The following is a 22,769-nucleotide window of genomic DNA, read 5'->3' as shown; positions in this document are numbered from 1 at the left end:
GGTAGTGTCGTCGACATAAATGTTCTTATGATGTGATTTGGGAGATCATTGATGGAGATCAAGAATGGATCCCTGAGAGACTCCAGCATTAATAGTGTGAGCTTCTGATTTCTGCTCATCGGCCACTACTCGTATGACCCTATCAGAGAGAAATGATTTAATAACTGAAAAGACATTTCCAGTTATACTGTAGCTGGATACTTTTTGAAGTAGTATCTTTATGCCATATCGAAGGCCTTTGAAATATCAATTTGCCTAGAAAGGAAGATTCTGCAGAGAGATACACTAATCCTATGAGATATAATTGTTAGCACATTTGCTGTAGATCTAGCAGAACGGAAACCATATTGCATGTCACTGACGAGGTTATTTTTGCTGAGGTGGTTAACTACTTCTCTATTTAACAACTTGCCCATGACGCATGGGAGACTGATTGGTCTGTATTCTGAGGGAGATGACCGATTACTTGAATTGTTTAATACGGGACATACTGATGAGGTTTTCCAAACTGTTGAGAAGCAATTCTCCTTAAAACAACGCTTAAACAGCTTTGTAAGTATTAGAGCTAGTTATATTTGAAGCTTTTTCAGCACTATAATAGGTTATCGTCAGGGCCAGTTGCTTTACTAGAATCGAGATTTATGATTAGCTTAGCAACATCCCGCATGGATATTTGTATGTCGCATAACGTGTTTTCAGACACAGGAGGAAATACGGGGGCTTGGCGGCCCCGATCGCATCGGGTAGAATAAGCTGCAAAGTTTTGGTAAAGAATTTGGCTTTGTTCAATGCTGGCGAGATTACCTCAGGTCCATTGATGATTGGGATAGATCACACACTTCTATTCAGGACCCTATTTGTTATTTGCCAAAACTGGTGAGAACCAAACCGCTGCTCAGCTACTTTGGACTTAACGAACTGAGCATACAACTATCTCACATTCTTTTTTACTTTTTTACAGTGGTTGCTGGCAGTCTTGAAGGCGGCTTTAGTCTCAGTACATCTAATATGTTGGAAACAATGGAAGTAATGATTTCTGTGCGCAATGGCAGCAGCACATTCTGGAGAGAATCATGGTTAGCTGTTAGATTTTTGCTGGAATATTTTGGAGTGTATGAAGCGGTCTATACCTACAATGAACTATTCCGCCAGGTCTGATACTATAGAGGACACGTTCTTTTTAAACATGGAACGCAGAGGTAGATCTGATATAAATATACGAAAGCTATCCCAGTCAGCCATAGCGTATCGATATATTATAAGATGGAGAAGTATGTCGGAGGACTTATTACATTTTGTTTTTATCTTAACTGAAACAACCGAGTGGTCGGAAGATCCCAGTGGGGATAGAACGGAAGATGAACATAGCTAAGGTCAAGTTGTTGGGAAAAGGTTTAGGAGACTTGCACACTGACCATCAGTGTCGGGCACACGGGTGGGTTCGTGAAACAATCTGAGCGAGGTCATAAGCAATGGAGAAATTATGACAGAAACTCCCTTTATCATCTGTCTTGTTTGAGTGGGCTAACCGTTCCACATTGTGAACATTGACGTAACCACAGATGTGAATGTTAGCCGAAAGATGAGTCGACATGATGTACTATTGTTCCTGAATTAAGAGCGGAACATAGAGATAATTTTATTATATGTATAGATTGAGAGAAAGGGATGTTCCTGTTATTTGTGTATCTGTTGAGCTAATATATATATATATATATATATATATATATATATATATATATATATAGAGAGAGAGAGAGAGAGAGAGAGAGAGAGAGAGAGAATGAGAGGGAGAGATAAAGAGAGATGCGCGGGTTATTTGTATAATGTTTGTTTATCTGATATATCCGGCGTTGCCCTGGTCTAAAAATATTCGGAATATTTAGTTACACTGACGCACTCCACATTCACTAGTCTACTAAAAACAGAACATATTTTTTTTTACTCATGCTTGAAGAAAGTAATGTCATTTTATATCATTTGGGTGTTTCCGAAAGTGCAGTTTCACTTATTTGTGGCTTCATACTACGATATCCGATAAGTCAACATGTGTATAAACTTCCTTGTAACATTTGACCCGTATTGGTTTTTTCTCTTCTAACAGCGGCAATATTGATTTCTATAACATGTAAAGAAACACATTTCTTCGTTATCCCTATCTATTTCAAGTCAAGTATCCAGACGTGGTTATGTATTTGGTGTGTGCACGATTCACTTCTTTAATTAATAGCTTATGATGAAGTTTTAAACACAGTTACTAGGCGTAAGAGATACTAACGTGGGCTATATTTGGTTTTGTTCGTTTTGGGGAGAGTATTTTGATATATGTTAAGGGATTTTATGGGTGGAACTTGAGATATGAAAATTCGAAAATTTCAGATTTGCATTTAATATAATCCCTAGTCATCAGACACCAATTAAGCAATTTGTTTTTTAATTTAAATTTCTTTTTAAGACCACCAAGGGTTAAGCCGTATATTTTAAATATTTTCCAGGACTAAAATAATATAAAGTGCGTTGGTCAAAATTCGAGTAAGGATTCTATACATAAGGTTTTGTGGCATCAAATATTTATAGTAATTTTCGCCTGGGGACATAAAAATGATGTAAAAATGGTATGTTCGAAGAAATAAATTTACGTGTATATATATATATATATATATATATATATATATATATATATATATATATATATATATATGTCCCCGACTGGCTGCAATTATCATTTGCTATACTGATAGGAACGAAAGTTCAAAACACATGTGACTGTAGATTTCAAAATAATTATATATTTAATAATTATTTATTTCAAAATAATATATATATCTAATAATTATATTTATTTCAAAATAATATATATATTTAATAATTATATTTATTTAAAAATAATATATATATTTAATAATTATATTTATTTCAAAATAATATATATATTTAATAATTATATTTATTTCAAAATAATATATATATTGAATAATTAAATTTATTTCAAAATAATATATTTAATAATTATATTTATTTCAAAATAATATATATATTTAATAATTATATTTATTTCAAAATAATACATATTTAATAATTATATTTATTTCAAAATAATATATATATAATAATTATATTTATTTAAAAATAATATATATATTTAATAATTATATTTATTTCAAAATAATATATATATTTAATAATTATATTTATTTCAAAATAATATATACATAATAATTATATTTATTTCAAAATAATATATATATAATAATTATATTTATTTCAAAATAATATATATATTTAATAATTATATTTATTTCAAAATAATATATACATAATAATTATATTTATTTCAAAATAATATATATATAATAATTATATTTATTTCAAAATAATATATATATTTAATAATCATATTTATTTCAAAATAATATATATATATATATATATATATATATATATATATATATATATATATGAAATCAAATATGACGCGATAAAAATATCTCCTCGTGAGTGGTGAATCAGGTACTTTTTTGTTGTTCGTTTCAGAATAGTATATACTTTTATAGTTGATTTTTATTTTTTATTCTTATGATGCTTTTGTGAACTTTAAAAAAATTCCATTTACTTTCATCAGCATTTTTCCTTCACCCTTTCATTATTCAAAGGAAAAAAATCTCTCAAACTATTATTTTCCCATGAAGACATATCTGTCTCTGTTGAATTGTTTGATGAATTTCCGCTATTCAACAAAACACGTGTAAGATGTACCACATTAGCACATGAATAGAATACTGTGAGTGTGAAATAAATACATCTTCCTGTTTTGGAATAGTGACCAACGATTTCCAACGCGCATTTAGGTAAAAATACACTTTCGTAAATAATTGAATTCATTCAAAAACGTATCGCAAAAGCAAAAACAAATAACAGCCACTCTGATGAATCCTAGACGACGAAACACGTGTCAGGGACTAATTGTATTTTAACCATACATATGCCGCTCCTCATTTGGAGGTATGAAATTGGTCAAAGGGAAATTTATTCCCAACTCGCATTTAAGTAAAAATGCACTTTCGTATAAATAATTGAATGCATCCAAAAAGTATCGGAAAACAAACACACACACACACACACACACACACACACACACACACACACACACACACACACACATATATATATATATATATATATATATATATATATATATATATATGTTTTTGTTTTTGCGATACGTTTTTGAATGAATTCAATATATATACTATGTCATACTATATAAATACTATGGCAAAAACGTTAAGTATTTTTTAAAACTCATCCTAAATGTTTTTTATGTTACCTTGTTTTTAAACTTGTTTTTCTTGTTTTATTTATGTATTTGTCTGTATTCTCCTGTTTTATACGTCACCCCCCATGCTACAAAGTAAACGATAAAAACAAACAAAATGCCGGAAACTAACGATAAAAAAATGCCCGAAATTATTCTCTATTAGAGTAGATAAACTTAGGACTTTATAAAAAAAAAAAAGTTAGAACTTTTTTAACAATAAAAAAAATGTAAATTAAATATTTTACAAATCCGAACATAACGACTTTTATTCTATAACTAAATAGGCACTCGTCCAAGTTATCTGGAAATAGAAATTTTCTTACGCTCAAGAAAGACACGATGATATGCCAGCTACCAGTTGGCAAAAAGACGGCGGACGGAACACTATGGCAAAAACGTTAAGTATTTTTTAAAAACTCATCCTAAATGTTTTTTTTCATGTTACCTTGTTTTTAAACTTGTTTTTCTTGTTTTAATAATGTATTTGTCTGTATTCTCCTGTCTTATTCGTCACCCCCATGCCACAAAGTAAACAAGAACAAACAAAATGCCGGAAATTATTCTCTATTAGAGTAGATAAACTTGGGACTTTATTTAAGTAGTATACTTAATATATACTTTTACTGCAAGCTTGCCTATATTGAAAATGCTTGCTTCCTGGCTAGCCAATCAAACCATCTAATATAGTTAGCCTTATTTTCAAGTACATTCGAAATATAATACAGTGCCATTAGCAAAGAAAAAGTTACCTATGAAAACGAACCTCCTAAAGTAAAACCTTGAATAATTATCTAAGCTTGAATGTAAATTAATATTAAGCCGACTTTACAAATTGATAATAGTTAATTATTGGATTTTAATTAATTATAAGGTGAAACTCTAATGATTCAAACTCGATAGATAACGACAAACTTCCACCCATTAATATGGGAGGGGAGATTATCATCAAGTGTCCTGAATTGTTAACTTAGCACCGGACTTACTACTTAGATATAAATAAGTCACTTGTACCCATTCCCCTCCTCCCCCCTTTTTTAATGGAGAGTAGATAATACAGTGGATGTGTTATCGGCAGCTCCAGTAACTCTCGCTTCTCCTTTTTTGTCCCTCAGTCCTCATTCAATGAGTGATTTTTCTGACAAAGGGTGAAGAAAAAGCTGCTTAAAGGTCGGTAGTACTTGGTGACAAGTAGTCTGAGATGTCAGAAATTTTTCTGTCTCTGTCTGTCCTTGTGGCCATGTCACTAGTAAGGGTGCTGGAGGTAAACGTTTTGTCTGGGCTGACGTTATCTGCCTGATAGTCAGGGACCCGAACCTTGGATTAACCACTAAGGAGGCTGTCCTATCAGCAGGCGCAAAGTATTGGGACTGCTGTATTGCCATTTGGTGAGTGGATCTGGACCATGCAGTAGTCTCTTGTGGGGCCTCTCGATGCCATACTAGTGGGTAATTGTTACGGCTTTACCTTTTCGTGTGCACCAAAAAAAAAAAAAATTCCTGTCTTTTTCTCTCTTACTTTCCCTCTCTGTACTGCTCTAACCAAGTATGCCGGCCTATTCCAGAAATCCCCAAACCTCAACATGAAATATCTCCAGAATAAAAACTCGATTAAACCTAGAACCCCATCTTCCAACGTAGACCCCTACTACCAGGTCTCCTTCTTCAACATAAGGGGTCTACGTTCCAACCTTCCAGAGGTTGAAACCCAATTACAGGAGACGAAACCGGACATATTCTTTCTAAGTGAAACTGGAATAGGGTCGACGACTTCCCTAGATGAGTTCATAATTAACGGATACTCAAATTTAACAGCTAAATCTGACCCCCAAGATCGCCATGGGCATGGAATATGTGCCTACATTAAGGATGGCTTCCCGTGTGGCAGGGATATCTCTAGAGAAGATCCTAATTTACCCTATATGTGCTTCAGGGTTGCACTTGCTAACACCACTGCATTTATATTTGCCCTCTATAGGCCCCACAACAGCGGAGTTACTATCTTTAAGAGCATATCTGAGAAAATAGACCACATACTGTCTTCACATCGCTCGGCTAACATCCACATATGTGGTGACTTCAACGTCCATAACGTGGAATGGCTGACCCATTCAAATAAGACAGATGATGAGGGGGGGTTTAGTCATGATTTTGCCATTGCTTATGATATCACTCAGATTGTTCGCGAACCCACCCGTGTGCCCGATACACCTGGTCAATATGCAAGCCTCTTAGACCTTTTTCTCTAAACTTCCCCTGAGCTATGTTCATATTCCGTTCATTCTCCTCTAGGATCCTTCGACCACTCCGTCGTATCAGTTAAGATAAAAACGAAATGTAATGTCCCCAGACGTACCCCTCCACCGTACTGTATACCGATACTCTATGGCTGACTGGGATAGCTTCCGTACATTCACATCTGATTTTCCTCTGCACTCCATGTTTAAAACGGAAGTGTCCTCTATAGTATCAGATCATACCGAATGGTTAATTGAAGGCATAGACCAATTCATACCATCTAAAAAATTCCAACAAAAACCTAACAGCCAGCCATGGTTCTCCCCAGAATGTGCTGCTGCTATCGCGCACAGAAATCATTTTTTCCATAGCTACCAACGTAATAGATGCACTGAGACTAAAGCTGCTTTCAGGTCTGCCAGCAACCACTGTAAAAGAGTAATAAAAAATGCAAGAGAGCTATATGCCCAGTCTGTTAAATCCAAAGTAGCTGATCAGCGGCTTGGTTCCCACCAGTTTTGGCAAATAACAAGTAGTATCCTGAACAGAAGTGTGCGTTCTATCCCAACCATTATCAATGGACCTGAGGTCATCTCGTCAGCGTCAGATAAGGCCAAACTATTTGCAAAGAACTTTGCAGCTAATTCTACCATATGCGACGAAGGCCATCAACTCCCCATATTTCCTCCTATAACACAGAACAAGCTGGGTAACATACAAATATCCGTGCATGAGGTCGCCAAGCTAATAAAGAACCTAGATTCCAGTAAAGCAACTGGCCCTGATGGCATCCCAATTATAGTGTTAAAAAAGCTTTAACCAGAACTTGCTCCCATACTTACGAAACTATTTAAGCGCTGCCTTAAGGAGAAGTGCTTTTCGTCTCCCTGGAAGACCTCATCAGTTTGCCCTGTATTTAAGAATTCAAGTGATAAGTCATCTCTCTCTCAGTACAGACCAATAAGTCTCCTGTGTGTTAGGAGTAAGTTGCTGGAATCCATATTAAATAGAGAAATAGTCAACCACCTCAACAGGAATAACCTTCTTAGTGACACACAATATGGTTTCCGCTCTGCAAGATCTACCGCAGATGTGCTGACGGTTATATCCCACAGGATTAGTGAATCTCTTGACAAAGGCTTCCTTTCTAGGGCAATTGCTCTTGACATATCAAAGGCCTTCGACAAGGTATGGCATAAGGGTCTACTTTACAAGATTTCCAGCTACGGTATAACTGGAAATGTTTTCTCAATCATTAAATCATTTCTCTCCGATAGGCTCATAAGAGTAGTGGTAGATGGGCAAAAATCGGAGGCCTGCAATATAAATGCTGGAGTCCCTCAGGGGTCAATCCTGGGCCCAACTCTCTTCCTGATCTACATCAATGACCTCCCTAAACACATACTTAAATCATTCGTTGACATCTATGCTGATGACACGACCATCTACGGCAACACATCAAAGGCTGTAAATGACAAAGTTCTCTCTGATTCTCTCTCCTCTGATCTCGAGCGCGTGGTTCAGTGGGGGAAGATGTGGCTGGTTACCTTTAATGCATCCAAAACCAAACTCCTATCCTTACATCATCAACGCTGTGATCCCCATCTGGCATCAATTGTGATGGATGGCTCTCGTCTGGGTGAGGCCCCGTGTTTTGACAGGCTTCTGGGTTTGACCTTTACTCCTGATCTGAAATGGAACACGTACATCAAGTCTGTTGCCAAGGTCGCTGGAAAGATGGTGGGATCCTTCTACCGCTCCAGAAGATATCTCACTACTGATGCAATTCTCTATCTATATAAAAGCCAAGTACGTCCAAGGATGGAATACTGTTGCCATATCTGGCAGGAGCTGCTAAAAACAATCTATCCTGACTTGACAGAGTACAAAATAGACTTCGTGGCTTAGTGGGGGATGCCCTTTTCTCTACTCTGCAACCTCTTTCCCACAGAAGAGACGTTGCGGGCCTTGTTTTATCGTTATTTCCATGACAGGTGCTAGTCTGAACTCCAATCTCTGGTCCCCCCTCGCTAATCTGTCACGAAAAACACCCGTCTAGCTGAACCCACTGTGAAAAATTTCCCCCACTCTATATCTGTGCCTAAATCAAAACGCGGATTCCATGAACAAAGCTTCTTTCTTATAACTGCACGCCTGGGAACTCTATTCCGTCTGCCTGCTTCCCAACGGACTACAACTTGGATGTGTTCAAGTCCAACGTTAAAAAATTCCTAATGAACCGCCCCCTTAAGTAAACACTTCATCAAATCTCCACACTAACGTAATGTACTTGCAATAACCCTTATCCCTGAGTGGCTTCCGGGCCTTGATAAGTGGTGATCACTGTGTAAAATATATATATATATATATATATATATATATACTAGGCGTTACAAGGATTAGTATGTATCGTAGATGTTTTCGAGTGTGAAGAAAATGCAACTCCTCCAAAAATGTGTATTTGAATTGGTAGAAAGATTAAAACTGCCCAAGTCTAGAACCATTCTCCTTGGCTGACCGAGAATAGAACAGATGAAATGTAGTATCGAAACAGATACTACACTGTCCACCTAACCAAATATCAAAGATCAATGTGAGGTTAAAATGTCAGTCGTTCAATTGAAAAAGTAATCACTCCAACCCTTGCTAATTGTAGACTTCCCACTGTTTTCCGATTTGTCAATGCCAAAAATAAAACAGATCTTTACGTAGTAGTTGAGTCTGTGTGAGAAGAGAAAAAGAAGCGGCTGGGAATTGGGGAGTAGATGGTGCCTTCCAAGATAATTAATAAAACTGGTAGATTCCTTGTACCCGTGTGATTGACATGAACGGGTATCTAAGCTAGTATTTATACATGGAAGAAAGTGAAACTGCGTCGAAATACGAACGCATCTGTGTTTATAGTAATCTAAGCAACCCTTGTAATAACTCGTTTAGTAAGAGTACTTAAAGCCGAATAAGTCAAACAAGCCACAACTAGAATTTCCAAACAAAAACCGACTCTTATCAGGCATCCACGTGACGTAGATAAAATAGACAAATAAAATTTATTTAAGACATTTTAGTTATCTGTAATGTAAGCAAGGAAGCCACCCAAATGGCGTTTTTTTTAATATTTTTTATTTTAGGTCACATGGAGGACTGTTGAAACTTTATTTAAACATCATAACTATGTGGCATTATTGGTGTAGTGGGGGAAAGATATATATATATATATATATATATATATATATATATATATATATATATATATATATATATATATATATATATATATATAAAAGTGAACGTGTCTGTCTGTCTGTCTGTCTGTGTACATTTCCCTACGCAATAACTCTGTCAATTTTTAGTCTATAGACTCGAAATTTGAAATACCGGGTACTGAGATTTGGGAAAATCGATGTGATGGGTGTCAGCCAGAAATTTGGCTGTTAAAGGGTCAAATTTCAACGATTTGACCTTTAAGAACTCTACCAAACTCCTCCGAAAATTTTGGGTCTAGACACTTGAAATTTTAGATATAGATTCCTTGAACCTGGATCTAACTTAATAAAGTGATTTGAGCCCGAAACTATAAATGTTAAGGGGTCATAATAGGGGTCAAATTTAAAAAAAATTGACTTTTTTTTGTTTTGCTAAGCGTACACCTCAAAACACCCAGGCAAAGCCGGGCTGAAATGCTAGTATATATATATATATATATATATAAAAGTGAACGTGTGTGTCTGTGTGTCTGTCTGTCTGTGTACATTTCCCTACGCAATAACTCTGTCAATTTTTAGTCTATAGACTCGAAATTTGAAATACCGGGTACTGAGATTTGGGAAAATCGATGTGACGGGTGTCAGCCAGAAATTTGGCTGTTAAGGGGTCAAATTTCAACGATTTGACCTTTAAGAACTCTACCAAACTCCTCCAACAATTTTGGATCTAGACACTTGAAATTTTAGATATAGGTTCCTTGAACATGGATCTAACTTAATAAAGTGATTTGAGCCCGAAACAATAAATTTTAAGGGGTCATAATAGGGGTCAAAGTTTTAAAAAATTAACAATTTTTTTGTTTTTTTGCTTTTTTTGCACAGTATACACCTCCAAACACCCGTGCAACGCCGGGCACCCCTGCTAGTATATATATATATATATATATATATATATATATATATATATATATATATATATATATATATATATGTATCCGTCTTTTTCTCTAGTGGACTAACGTTGAAGGTGGGCTCCATCTACCGTGCTAGAAAATTGTTTAGTGTATCCTATATCTTTACAAGGCTACAATTCGTCATGCATAAAGTATTGTTGCTACATCGCGGCTGATTCATCTGCTACTAGTCTCTTACTCTTAGACGGGTCCAATAAAAGAATCTAAAATCTAATAAATCCCACACTGTTTACCAAGCTCCAACCTCTGTCATTACTGCAATGTTGCTTTCTGTTCCAATTTTCCCAAACTTTAATGGAATACGCTCTAATGAACTCATAACACTTGTGCCCCTTGACGTACATAATCACGACTAATCAGCAGAATCTCATCCCTTCGTTGTTAAGGTTTCTAGATTCCGAAAGTCTTCTTGAACTTCTAAACTTTGGAAACCCTTTGTTTTCTGCTTCCCTCACTGTACGGTAGAACCTCGGGATACGGTGACCCTAGGATACGTTTCTTTTTCCAGGTTACGATGATTTTCCGGGTCCTGGTTACGGTATTTGCGTCGCTTTATGGTGTTATTTATAATGTTATTTGATTATATACATTTGTATTGTATTTTGTTACTAATTTTTAATGCCGTATTCCGGGGTTCTACAATATAAATTCGCAGAAAAGGTTCCCATGGCGCTTTTCATCGGATCCGAGTGTTTTGAAATTCACTACAGATTCCCGGGTCCGACGGAAATATTTCCGAGTTCTACAAGACACGCCTGGAGTTCCCGAGCTGCTAATAATTGGTGTGGTATTAGCCCTGGGAAGGTTATGCCGAAGGACGAAGTTTACAGAGAATATTAAATTCACAAGGGATCCCCAGCCATACGTGTATCCCAGTTATAAGAAGATAACATACAGCGCTTAGCATTTCCAAATGGTCACCTATCTGATACTGACCAGACTCCACGTTGCTTAACTTCAGTTATCTAAAAAGAACCGGCTTGTTAACGCATTTATACCGTACTCGTTACATCGACTGAAACGTTGTATCCTTTGTGTATGTGTGCGTGTGTGTGTGTGTGTGTGTGTGTGTGTGTGTGTGTGCGCACGCGCGTGTGTGTGTGTGTGTGTGTGATACAGTAGCGAAAGTGGTTGTCGGTCTTTAGCTTCAAAGGCAGATTTTAGTTTTCCCTTGATAATTGTGTTTGTCTTGTTCCTCCTTTTGGTCTTTTTTTTTGTTTTCTTTCTTACTTTTGGTTCACAAAATGCCGACTTTTTGTATTCGCTTGATGGTTTGAAAACATGTTTGCTGTTCCATATCTTACTTATTTTAGGCGCACAAGCTTCCCATTTCCTAGATTTATTTGTGATCATTTTCGTGTTTTCTTTTTGTGACAGAAAGCATGCGCAGAGGCCATGCGCCAAGACACTTTTACACACTTTGTGTGTAACAGCCGACGATTCAACATCCAGTTGGGACTTTATTTTTTATTTATAAATAGCCACCCGAAATAACGGAAATATTACGAGGACATCTATTGAGAATATTAGTAACTAGTGTAATAACATCCAAAATTAGCCGATTAATACAAATAATACAAAGGTCTTTCCGAGATGTCCTGTTCTTTGGAAGAAGGAAACGATGATATAAACTTTATAAATATTGCATTTAATTAAAATTCATCGAATCCGTTTCATTAGTTGGAATTCATTTTTTTTTCTCAGGACCACGTCATATGTTTCTACGCGCTTCTGTCTATGAAGACCTTCCATTATATGTTTCTTTCTTCAAGTCTAGTAAACAACGGAAACTCAACTTCGAATATTTTCTCGATTTTACATCTTACATACAGAGGAAGGGTTCTCATCTGAGTTACAAAATCCGGTGCTTATTCAGATTGGCACTTATGGCGGCAATTAAAAGTAAAGAAAATACAGAAAAACTTACAGAACTTACAGAACAACGATGTCATATTCCAAAAAATAGGTAAATCGATCAAGTAGTTTTATTTTAAACTAAAAAAATCAAAATTTGCGATTTTTAGCGATTTTACTATTAAACCATATTATAAAACTGATTTTTTTTTTTTTTACTTTTATATTTCGATCTGAGTTGTCTCCCCCTTATGGATTTTATCATGCCCGACGAAAACACCACACCTCGCTTAATCATAAAATTTCATTTTCTCCAAGTAAAAATTACTTCATGCAATTACGTAATTTTTGGAGTATGACATCTTCGTTCCGTAACAAGTACGTATATCACAGATTTTTTTTCTGTATTTTCTTTACTTTTAATTGCCACCATAAGTACTAATTTGAACAAGCACCCATATTCCAGATGATGATTATTTGTACAAATAATAATTTACAAATAGCAATTTATAATTACAAAGTCAATATGAGTAACAGCGTCAATAACAGACATAACATACAGGAACTGCAGAAAACATTTCAAACAGGTACACCTTTTACATGATGGCCTGAACGAACCTTATATAAGAAAAAAAAGGATATTACGTTGTAAGCATGACATGTAAAACGAGAATAGCAATTTGAATAATACAAATCTCTCTATCTATCATATAAAATGGACTGTGTTTGCGAGTTCATTCCCTATGGACTCCTAAACGGCTGAAACAATTTTTTTTTTTAAATGTTCGCAATAAATGTACTTTATGTATCTGGTATTGCTCTTAGATATGTTTTGTATCAGAATATCCTCGATAAGTATCGATAATCGATAATCGAAAAATCCGATGGAAGAAGGAACAGGCGATTTTGACTAAAGTTAACGCCCGATATAGCCTAACATCACAAATGCATTTGAACAGTTTTATGACCGCACAAGCAGAAAGGCCCGGTATATAAAATCAACAGTACGTTCTTTGATATAACCGGGACGCATTGGAAATGAACGTTTCTGTCTGGAGCACAATTGAACCATGATACTTGACTTTTGTATTTTAAAATATTAATTCAAACCGTTGTATATAAAAATAATTTTGTAGAATAAACAATAGGTTCTCTACAATATAATGTAATATAATAATAAATATAATAATATAATGTAATATAATAATAATTATAATAATATAATGTAATATAATAATAATAATATAATAATATAATATAATAATAATTATAATAATATAATGTAATATAAAAATAATTATAATAATATAATGTAATATAATAATAATTATAATAATATAATGTAATATAAAAATAATTATAATAATATAATGTAATATAATAATAATTATAATAATATAATGTATTGCGGCATGTGAAGCTTCCTTCCGATGGTTTCTCTATTAAAACAGGTAATCAATCGGTTTGATTGAAAAGTGGTTGGTTTCACCGATTTCGATGACAATAAAAATATGGAAGTGTGAAACACGCGTTGATCCTCATTCAATCCCGGGCAACGTTGGGTTTTCCTGTTAGTGATATATAAAATTATGTTTTTTCAAGTATTAGATCTTTCTTGCAATTCTGATCAGGGTTGGAGTTTGAAGTTATATTTATATTTATACGAACCTGGGTGCCCGATGTTGTCCGGGTTTTTTGGAGGTGTGTCTTGAGCAAAAAAAAAAAAAAAAAAAGTTGTAGTAGGCAGGCGAACCCGTGACACGAAGGCGGAAAAAACAAGTGATGTGTGTAATGATCTTGGTTAAGCAAAAAAAAAACCAAAAAAAAAAAACAAATAAAATGAGAAAAAATTGCGAGTGCAAAATAAAAAAAAAAATTGGAGTAGTAAGCAGACTCGAACCCGTATCATGTCAGAGCAAAATGAGGTGACAAAATAAACTGTCTTACCGATGTGCCTACCGTGGTTGTAACGTAACCAGCAGTCGAAATAACGCCTTGAACTGATAGAATTTGGAATTCCCTCCCGGGTACCTGCATTTCTGTCACTACTGATATGCAGAAGTTCAAGTGTAATGTGAACTTGCTGCACAACTTCTTATATAGTAGGTACGTGCAAAATGAATAACCGGCTCAAAATATATAAACATTTTCACCCCTGCTGTTACTTAAACATTCAAAAAAGATGAAGAAATTAACTAATTTTAATGAAATTTTCACTAGTTATCCAATAATGATCAAGTAATATAATAAACCAACTATTTTTATTTGACTCTTAGGGGAAATGTATTATTTTGTTTAAACAAAAAACACCTTTACTAAAGTTATGGTTTTCAGTAGTAAAAAAATGAATGAATTTATTTTTTGCTTTTTTTATATAAATGAAGCATCGTAAATTGTAACATTAAAAAAAAGAAGTTTTTCAGGAATATTACGAGAAAAGCTCCTAAAGTCCATATTAACGAAATCGATATAGTCCGAAGAAAAAGTAATTTGTCGAGCTAACGATATTATCATTGAATTAAGAATCGTTTATTCAATATTTTCACACAAAAAAAATTATAATTGCAAAATATATTTTCTATATTTTTGGGGTTATATTTTAACATAATTTTTATATGTAAGAATCTAATATGAATGTGCAATCTTCAGCGTAACATAATTTTTATATAATCTAGAAAAATAAAAAATAAATAAAAGCAGGAACACACAAAATAATTGAATTAAAAAATGGCAAAAATTATACAAACGGTCACGATAGAATGTACGGATGCATGACTAGGGGAAAAATCAGTCGGTTTTTGCACCCCTACCTCTTTTCAACGATTCGACGTCATTTTCAGATATCTGTTTGATTTCTGACATTTTAGGCTTCCGTAGAACTCATGCTAGACGAATTTTCGTTTGTTTTGATCGTGCGAAACGAGAATCCCTCGCTTTTTGAGGCTAATTAAAATTTTTTTTCGGACAAACAAGGTGTTTTGTTTTTTTTAAATTTAATTCAATATCTTTGAAATAGTCCCAGAAAACTAATATTTATCTTCGAGAACGGTCATAAAATGTGTTTTCAATCGATATTCATTCAATAAGGGACAAGTTTTCTTACCTGGCAAAAAAAGGGACGAGTTTTCCGGGTACGGGTTTTCCGGGTACGGGTTTTCCGGGTACGAGTTTTCCGGACACCATATATATATATATATATATATATATATATATATATATATATATATAACATGCCAGTTTTATCACCAACGATACTGACGAAATATAATGACATTGTCTTATTTAACCCTTTTCACCAGGTCAAGTGTTCTGGTGATGAAAGTGTTTCTGTGGAACGAACTGGATTCGAACTTTTTTCCATCCGGGTCATTAACCAGCAACCACTTGGCGATTGTCGCCATCATAAAACAAAAAAGACGTTATTATTTTAACAGATGTTTAGAATAAAACCTATTTAAAAAAAAAAAAATAAGTTAATAAATAAAACATATAAAATTTATTTTATGATGTACGTACCAGTCACAGAACGAAGATGTCATATTCCAAAAACCACGTAAATCGAAGTATTTGCGGGGGGGGGCAGGAAAAAAATTTTCATGAGTCAGCAAAAAGAGACAGTCTCGCGTCGCCATCTTTAAAAAGCAAACACGTGCAGATAAGTTCACAATAATTCAAAATTGCGAGATTAGCCTTGTACTGCTCGCAGGTCGTCAAGATCGTAAATTTCAATTTTTTTAGTTAGAATTAAACTAAAATTATATTTGGGTTTGTATTACTGTACACATAGATTCGAAAAAGTTGTCAAAAAACAAATATATAACAAATAAATGTAATCAAAGGCAAGATAAGTTACTTTTCTACCAAACTGGATATAATTTTCGTGTTTTTCTTCAATGTAACATGTTTATTCAGCTCGAAAAACATGCAGTGTTTACCGATGTATTGGAAAATTCAAAATGGCGACCGACTTTCTCTTAAACACGGTAAGTTCGGGAAAAGGTGTTATAAATAATAAACTAGACAAAATACTGTTAGAAATTCGCTCAATATATATTACCGTGACATAGGTTGACATATATTCGGTGTTTTTTTAACAGTATTTTGTCTAGTTTATTATTTATAACACCTTTTCTCGAACTTACCGTGTTTAAGAGAGAGTCGGCCGCCATTTTGAATTTTCCAATACATCGGTAAACACTGCATGTTTTTCGAGCTGAATGAATATGTCACATTGAATAAAAACACAAAAAATCTATCCAGTTTGGTAGAAAAGTAATTTATCTTGCCTTTGATTACATTTATTTGTTATATATTTGTTTTTTGACAACTTTTTCGAATCTATGTGTACAGTAATACAAACCCTTATATTTTTTACTAGAATATCTTGTCTTTTTCTTTTCCAGTTTTAACAACTAGCCCCTTTACTTTTCTAAGCTTAATCTTAACCATATTACTTTTCATGCTCGCATTTGTCTTTGTAATATAATATTTTTTGTAAAGCAAATACAAAAATAGAAGTCTTATTCAACCAGTCTTTATTTAACTTTCATAACGAAATTATAACCTTTATAATAAAAATATGTTTATGAACTTTTTAATCAAACATCAGGTGTTGATATTATTTTACATTTAAATACAAAATATAACTGTTATAAATAGTATTTATGAACTGCTTTTTGTTTGATTAAAAACACTTCTTAAACATTATTGGGGGGGGGGTTCATAAATATTTTTATAACAGTTCTTTGGTTTGGGGTTTGGTCTTTTTAAAAATAAAATTTTTATTATAAATATATATATATTTTGTTATGAAAGTTCAAATAAAGATTGTTTGAATAAAACTCCTTTTTTTATATTTGCTTTTAAAAAAAATACTACATTATATACAGTGTTGGTCATTAGTACTTTACAATTTGTCTGACGTCACTTCCGCTGAATGGATAAATAAAGAAGTGCGACTCTTAACGAAAGCTTGAAGACTAAACTGATTTTATTACTTGATTACTTGACAGTGTAGTAATTATTCTGATGCTAGATTTAGTATTTTCTGTTTTCGGTCAGTGAAGGAGAAATCTTTCTAGACAGGCAGTTTTTTTTTAATTTTTTTTTTTTTAAATTTTTCAGTACTAGTGCACTTACTGATCCGTGCTGAAATAATAACGCTATTATTTAAAAAAAAAACATTCTTAACATGGGGAGGGGAAGGTGTTTTGTAGCTATTTTATACTTTAGCCTTACAATTGAATAAAACAAAACATAATAAAACTTTAATTAAACTTGGAAATACGATTTAAAAAAATAGGGCGGATCAGTAAGTGCACTAGCACCAACTTCTCCTCCAATCCAGGCTTTTTTGGGGGGAGCTGAATGCTCCCCACATTAAGAACCGCCCCTTTTTCTAACTTTACTCTTGTGAAGAGTGAGGGAGCACGTAAATAGAAAAACTGCATGTTTAGGCTGCATTAGTAACAATATAACTCCAAAGAAAAGACGTCTTTCTTAAATTACAAGAAGGGACGATCTTGAATGATAACATAAATGCGGACAACACACAGGATTACGGTTAGAAAAGAATATAATCGCGCGGAGAAAAAAAAACGAAGAAACCGAAGAAAAAAAAAAAGAAAGAAAAAAGAAGGAAAGAAAAGGGTTCGGTAAATTTTTACTTACTTTCCACCTTAATAATCATCTTTAAAATGACGACCTTTAAAAGTTTTCAAGTATGCTGAAACCAAATATCGCATTTAAATGTGTCGCAAACAAGTAGTTTTCCGAATATTAAGCAATATAATTCTCACTGGTGGCCATTTTTGTACACCAAAGCGAGCATATTTCTAACGCACGCGTAAAAATGTTTAGAATTCAACATAACTAAAAAAAAAAAAAAAAAAAAAATACAGAAAATACAGAAAATACATGAAAATCTTTATGATGTACGTACCCAACACGGAACAAAAATATCATGTTCCAAAATATCACGTATATTGATGAAATAGTTTTGTTTTAAACGAAGAAAATCAAAGTTTATGACTAAACAAGAAGAGACTACATCAGGTCAGCTAACTCCACAATAATTCAAACTTGAGTGAACGAGTATCATCCACCTCATAATTTTAACCGGTATTTTGTAGTTTGTATTTTTTTACCACCTAAGGCAGCGTAGTATAACACCCCCAAGCTCCCCATGTTAAGAACGGTTTTCAAAATAAACACCCCCAACCTTGAAAACTATACTACATACTAAAACATACTATAAAAATTATAGGGGGGGGGCTGATTCTCGTTCATGTCCGCTGATCAGCCTTGTAATGCTACTGACTACACATCAACCGCTTTAAATCGTGTCACGGTAGAAAATTAACCCTTTGAATGAACAATTAACAGCATGGCCCATTTTTTTTAGGCATTTATTAATTTATCCTCCATAAGCTACTTATTTAACTTATTTTGATGTTGCGTTTCTGAATTTTTGAGATGAGGATTGGTTATATTTATTATTATTATTCATCGGACTACTGTTCTTATCTTGAGTGTGATTTTCACTTCGGCCGATATAACCTCCTACCTTCTTCATGTGTATCTTGTCGAACTTGGGAATGTTTCTGTCGAACTCAGGAATTTGGACGGAATTTCGAGCAGAACCCTTTATTTACTTCACGGGAGTAGCAATCAGTAGCATGCTCTTGTTCCGTCAGCCATGACTGGATAGAGGTCCTAAGTAATTCGAAAATGCATATTTCGGTCGCCCACACTGAGGATTGAACCTTCAACCTTCAGGCGAATATCACTTTTACAACTGATTTTTCCCAGTACTAACCACTCAGCCCCCTGCGGCCTGCGCCGTCTGCAGAGTGATCGCCTTTCAATAAGTAAAAACGCAAGGAAAGGTACATGTGTATCTATGTTACCGCTAGGAAATAATAAGTTTATTGTTTAGAAAGACATTCTTAACATGGTGAGGATGTTTTGTAACTATTCTGTACTTCCACCTAAGAATTTAATGAACAAATGAATTTAGGAAAACTCGTCCCCGGAAAACTCGCCCCTTATTAAATAAATATCGATTGAAAACACATTTTATGACCGTTACTGAAGAAGATATTGTTTTTAAAGGAGACTATACCCTCTGCATAATATTTAAAAAATTAATTTTTTTCAGTTTTTTACTGTTAATTTTTAAAAATAAAATCGATTTTATACGTGTCCGTTATCTACCAAACTGGCTAAGTCTTTAGTGGTTTTACTTATTTTAAAGCGTTTATTCTGTAACAAAACAGTTCCATCAAGTGTACGTGAAAACAAGAAATAATGTCCGCCATCGGACTACTAATCACATCTTATGGGTCATGATAATCGCTAAAAAATAGAAAATTAAACAAAATACTGAGGTAGATATAGTTTTAAAACGAGCCAATAAATCTCACAGTAATATTTAGTGGTTCACTGGTTCATTGGGTTTCTATCAGCATTTTACTTTATATCTTATTTGGAAGTATTTGTCGAGTCTTCAAAGACATCGCAATCACACATACATACATACATACATACATACATACATACATACATACATATAGATGTATATGTATGTATGTATGTATGTATGTATATGTATATATATGTATGTATTTATATATATATATATATATATATATATATATATATATATATATATATCTGTATATAGTAAGTTATAAAATCCACTCTAGGATTCTTCAGGCTTATGTGAAGAATCCTAGAGTGGATGAAACGCCGAATATTCAGTGTAGCTTAATCGCCATAGTAAATACTTAAAGTTTACGCACAAATTTATACTTTCGTATATTAATTTGATGTGAGTAAATGAAGTAGTTATACATGTGTATATATATATATATATATATATATATATATACATACATACATGTATATATATATCTATATATATATACACACACACGCACACATATATATATATACATGTGTATATATATATATATATCTCTATATATATACACACACACACACACACACACACACACACATATATATATGTATATATATATATATATATATATATATATATACTCTTTATTTGTTTTTACATAAGCAGTAATATGTTGCTACATAGTCATGTTTAGGTCAGCTTGTTGAAACGTGTTCTTGACTATATGGCAACATATTACTACTTGTATAAAAACAAATAAAGATGACCTACTCTACTTTGGTGTTGAGCAACAGCACTCTTGTATTAACCTCGTTCTGGAAAATAATGACCTCAGATTATATATATATATATATATATATATATATATATATATATATATATATATATATATATATATATATAAACTGCTTGATCAATTGAAGTGATTTTTGGAATATGGCATTTTTCGTTCCCTAACGGGTACGTGCGTCATAAAGATATTTCTGTTGCTTTTCTTTTTTTGTTGTTGTTTTGGTCAATTTTTACAACGTTGGGAGTTTGGGGGTTTGTTTATTCCGGAAGCCATTCTTAACATGGGGATGTTGGGATATTTATAATACGCTGGGACACGTCGTAAAAAGTGACCGTTGTTTTTAATACGGTTGAATTCTAAATAAGAACCCTTAAAAAAAAGAAGTAAACATGAATGTAAAAAATGGCTGACTTACTTGTATTTAAATTAAGAGGAGAAGGCACTTTTTTCCTTCGCATTTCAGCCGGGCGAACCTCGTGGGGTCCCACGACAAGCGCAGCTCCAGATGGCGACCCATGACTATAACGAAAAACTCCAGTATTGTCCGACATTCGTGGAAAATATTTATTTTTATTATTTTGTGTCTTGACCGTAAGGTCCTCGGGTTTTCTTTTTCAGAACTGAAATTGGGCGAAGAAATGACCAGTGCTTAAAGCAGAGTATTCTTTAAGGAAATGACTTGACGAAACAGGAAATCCCTCCTACCTTTTTTTTTTTTAATTTCGAAACGTTTGTCTATGGGTCAGGGAAGGGGTCGTTCGAGAGGACGAATATCTACTTGCGGTGAAGAAAATGTGACAGGGGTGTAACAGGGGAATGTACTCGAACGTACATGAACGTCCTCTTTCCGAGCCCCACACCAAAACTATACTCTAAAATGTTTATTATTTAACTAATGCTATTAATAATGATAATAACAAATAATAATTAAATTAAGCTTTAATTTAGTACCGATTAAGCAATGCTTTCAGATAATTATTAATAATTATTTTTTTCTTAATTTACTTGTTTAATTTGCAGGTAGGGATGCAGCTTGCGATGTAACATTATATTAAAACGGTCCTTAACCTTTTCCATTTGTACACTACCCTTTAAAATCATAAATATCCCCATGAGCGAGAAAGCCCGCCAAAACAAAATGAAATACCGTTTTTAGACTAATATGGCGGACATATATATTTTCTTGATAGTAGTATTTTACGATAAAAACTTCCGTTGTTCGTTTAAGTGTTCAGAGATTTGTTTGTGTGTGCGACTGAGTCTCTCTGTCTCTGTCTCTGTCTGTCTCTGTCTGTCTGTCTGTCTGTCTGTCTGTCTCTCTCTCTCTCTCTCTCTCTCTCTCTCTCTCTCTGTTTTTAACTCATTTCAAAGTGCTTTTAACATGTTTTATTAACTGTTTGCTCGTATTATAAGCTCTATCTCCTATTTGGTTTTATCGAGCTTTTACATCTGGCTGAGATAACTTTATAAATATTAATTCTTTAATATTTATAATATACTTTAATTTTACCATCTTGGATCATTTTGGTAAATTTAATTGTAATTTTTATCTTATATATATATATATATATATATATATATATATATATATATATATATATATAACAGTACTGTACACACACACACACATATATATTTACACACACACAGATATACACACGCATCTATATATAAACACACACACATACACACACATATATGTATATATATATATATATATATATATATATATATATATATATATATATATATATATATTAGTGACGATAACGAATGTATACTATTACTACTACTATTACTACAGTACTCGTAGTACTAGTACTTCAAACTGCTGTCGCTACTGCTGATTTCTTCCGGCATCCGTTTAGTGAGGCCGCCCAATCGTCATTTGTTTATAATGATAATAAGTGAGTTTTCCACAGTTTGTCACCGGTTTGATTTTTTGTTGTTTTTTACAAAGAGAGGTACCG

At 33.5% G+C, this 22,769-nt stretch overlaps 1 long non-coding RNA gene across 1 annotated transcript in view; it reads right to left on the bottom strand.

Annotated features, from left to right (window-relative positions):
• Positions 1–22,072, bottom strand: part of LOC145243371 (uncharacterized) — a 111,184-nt gene extending 89,112 nt beyond the window's left edge. The window contains exon 1 of the long non-coding RNA XR_013862858.1: positions 21,215–22,072. This is a non-coding gene — a long non-coding RNA (uncharacterized LOC145243371). The remainder of the gene's footprint in view (positions 1–21,214) is intronic.
• Between the last annotated feature and the right edge of the window lie 697 nt (positions 22,073–22,769).

This window comes from Euprymna scolopes, chromosome 22 (assembly GCF_053919585.1).
Source record: "Euprymna scolopes isolate OS-2025 chromosome 22, ASM5391958v1, whole genome shotgun sequence".
Classification (NCBI taxonomy): Eukaryota; Metazoa; Mollusca; class Cephalopoda; order Sepiida; family Sepiolidae; genus Euprymna; species Euprymna scolopes.
This window is presented reverse-complemented; position numbering and strand designations above follow the sequence as displayed.